This window comes from Mycetomoellerius zeteki, unplaced genomic scaffold (genome assembly GCF_001594055.1).
Source record: "Mycetomoellerius zeteki isolate Tzet28-1 unplaced genomic scaffold, Tzet1.0 scaffold34, whole genome shotgun sequence".
Classification (NCBI taxonomy): Eukaryota; Metazoa; Arthropoda; class Insecta; order Hymenoptera; family Formicidae; genus Mycetomoellerius; species Mycetomoellerius zeteki.
In genome coordinates this window covers 9,432-13,051 of record NW_017257327.1, presented here as the reverse complement: position 1 = coordinate 13,051, position 3,620 = coordinate 9,432, and positions in this window count along the sequence as shown.

Genomic DNA, 3,620 nt, shown 5'->3' with positions numbered 1-3,620 from the left:
CTCGCTTCGAAGCCGGTGAGTTTCTATCGTCAAGGAATTCGCAAGCTACCCGAAATATGGCAAAAGGTCGTTGATGCAAACGGAGAATATTTCGCTGGTTAATATTTTTTCGTTTGTTTTTGAATAAAGATTGAATTCAGAACTTTTTTGTATACCTAATATATTACGTCAAATAATCAGTAACTTTTTAAATGTATAGCTTCTTTGTACTTGATCTAAGAATTTTTTATTTATGAATTTTGGGTTTACTTAATATTTACTCGTTTCAGGCAATAAGGCAATGTTTTTTGATTAATAAATTACTCGCTGAAAATAAGGCGTAATAAACTCAAAATCGGAAGTTGATACGAAAATTCGAAATTTTACTAAAGAAAGATGGGAGGCTTTAATCTAAACCATTTTCGTAACTCTCTTATTTAAATTATTTATTCCATCCCTCGAAAGTTTTTTGAGAGCAGGCCGCCATGTTCTTTTTCTGAGTCATTAACAAATTAGTACTCTGAAATTACAAGCAATTATTTTTCATTGTACGGGCTAGTATAAATTTCAAATCGAATCTCAATAAACGATTTTTATATTTTGTGCACTAAGAATAACATATCGCATTTATTTTCTAGAATCAAATTGTAATTTGTTTTATTTATATGTATTTTCATTTTGAACTTGCATCTTGAACAACATATCAGTTATTTTTCATGGTAATATATTATTAAATTTAGATAATATACACTTTATATGTATGTTCACTTTGAACTGGCACCTTTATTAATAATATATCAGTTACTTTTCATGATATTATTTTAAATAATCATTTAAATTTTTAAAGGTTTAAATTTTTATGGATCTTTTTTTGAATATGGCTGACCTTTTCATTTTTGATTTTTTTGATTTATGTATATATATGCACTCACATTTAATAACGTATAAAATGTCATCTTGCGATTGAAAACCGGCTGTTCCAAATTTACTGCTGGCATTGAAAATCTACAATTATATCGGTTTTACCAAAACCTCAGAAACCACGTGTTGCGTCTCATGTAAATGGTTGAAATGTAAACGGAAGAAGTTTCCGTGAAGAACTTTTTATTATATTCGCATAGACAAATCAGTGGTTCTTTTTTATTAAGAGTCAATAATTAACAACAATACTAACATAAAATTAAGACAATAATAATGGCTAAAATAAAAAGTGCTTTGTTACAAAACGTTACATATGAAACGAATAGTAAAAAACGAATTAATACGAATCTTGCAATTGAATCGACAGTTAGTGCAGACGAATAATTTGTCTGATAGCATAAAAACAATTATTAATACCAATGTAGACATTGCAAATACAGATAATGAGAACCGAGAACAATGTGAAAATCATGATAATATGATTCCCGAAATAATTCCGAAAGAAATTGAGATTGAACCATTGAAATATATCAATGGTTCTGAAGAAATTAACTGTTCAGATAGTTCTTTACCATTTGGAGGCCTGTGTAATGATCCTATTGTAAATGTTTTCATAGTTGATGCTGTGAAACAATGGTTTTTAAAATATAGAAATTTGCTTAGTCAATCTGCTGTGAATGAATTGTTGAGTATTTTACAAGTAGTACATCCACAATTTCCAAAAGACACTCGCGAAGTCTTTTATAAACACCATTCATGTCCATATGAACTTAAAAATGTTCCTCCAGGTTTCTATAGTCATATTGGCATAGAGAATGGACTACGTAGGATAATTAATAAGAGTTTCAATATGCAAAAATATTTGATACAAAATGCAGAAATTACCTCTTAATATAAACGTTGATGGTTTACCAATATCTAATTCTTCAAAAAGTGAATTTTGGCCTATTCTTATCTGTATAAATTTAGATCAAGTTGATGAGAACATAAAAAAACCTTTTATAGCTGGGATATGTAATCGTACCGTCACCAGGATTTAATTCTGTCCGTTACGTTGATGAAATTCTTTGACACATGTATTGCCATTGCAAAATTGTATGGGAGAAAACTTTATTCTCATGCAAAATAATGCTCGTGCACATACTGGCCGACACACAACATATTTCTTGCGAAGAAACAATATTACTGTGTTGGGGCATCCACCATTAAGTCCAGACCTAAATCCAATCGAGCAAATCTGGGACCTTCTTGATCGTCGATTGAGAAATCTTCCAAATCAGCCGCAAAATTTACAGGAATTGGGCGATATTCTGCAACAAATCTGGCGTGAAATTCAACAAAACTTAATCCGGCGATTTATAAACATGCGGATACGCTGTGAAGAAGTGATTCGTCGTAGAGGCGGTACACTCAATTTTGAAATGTGCACGCACGCGCGCGCACACATGAGGTGTAAGTCCGACCGTGTAACCTCCCCGTGATACACCTCGGGTAATGCTAATACCGGCGGTATTATCGGCAAAATTTTTAGAAATTTTTAGAGAAAGGATTAGAAAATGTATGAGGGTCGTCTGAAAAGTTTTGAGCCTAACATAGAAACAAGTAATTTTTCGGTCAAATTCAATTTTATTTTTCCACATAGTCTCCTTTTAAGTCGATATATTTTTTCCAGCGATGCTTCCACCCCTTTAATTCATTCAAATAATACTGAGCGTCTTGCTTTGCAAAATAGGCGTCTACGGATGCGGTGACCTCGTTCGATGAAAATTTGTCCTCCGAGCCAAACTTTGAGCCTAGGAAACAGAAAAAAGTCGCTGGGGGCCAGATCTGGTGAATACGGTGGATGGTCAATTAATTCGAACAGCAATTCGTGAATTTTCATCATGGCGACTGCTGATATTAGATTTTTTCCATTTTTACAAAAACATTGACATTGACTGGCACAAATGACTGTCAAATAACAACTAAGCGCCGGAAGTAGCTACAATTTTCGCAGGTATCTTTCAAAGTATGTACGATTATAGTACCAAAATTGTTTTGACGAGTAATGCCATCTTCATGTTGAGGCTCAAAACTTTTCAGACGACCTATGTATATATTAATCCTTTTTCTTTCTAACTAACTTCAATTTAAATTAAAATACTAAAATAGACACAAGATGATCAATTTGTTACCAGGGGAACCTCGAACAACTGTATTTATCTGTATGTACATTTTTCTTCATAGGAAACATTTTTTTATTTATTAGGAGGCACTTCTCCTCAAATAAAAGCTGGATTACAAAAAGTATTCACTAACAAGTTGGAAACAAAATGTTCTTGGATGGGTCGCAAAGGCAACTTTGAAGTAAACACACTAATAATCATGGACATTTTAAAAAGTATATAGAAATTTAAAAGTATACAAGCTTAATTATAGCATCGATACTATATATTAATTTTTTTCGTTTGTAGGATCAACTAGAAAACACTTTCCATTTATGACTGACAAAGAATTCCAGAACTGTGTATCAACTTGGTTAAGGCACTCGAAAACTTGTTAGACGAGAAATAGTACGACAGAGAAATAGTAATTAATTTTTATGTTTTATTTATTGTTTTATAGTTTTCGACATAACAAACATGTTTATTATCACTTTTATTATTTTGTACAGGCAAAGCAAAAACCACAGCAATAAGATTTCTTCACTTAATATACCCATGGGCGTCCACGGGTATATT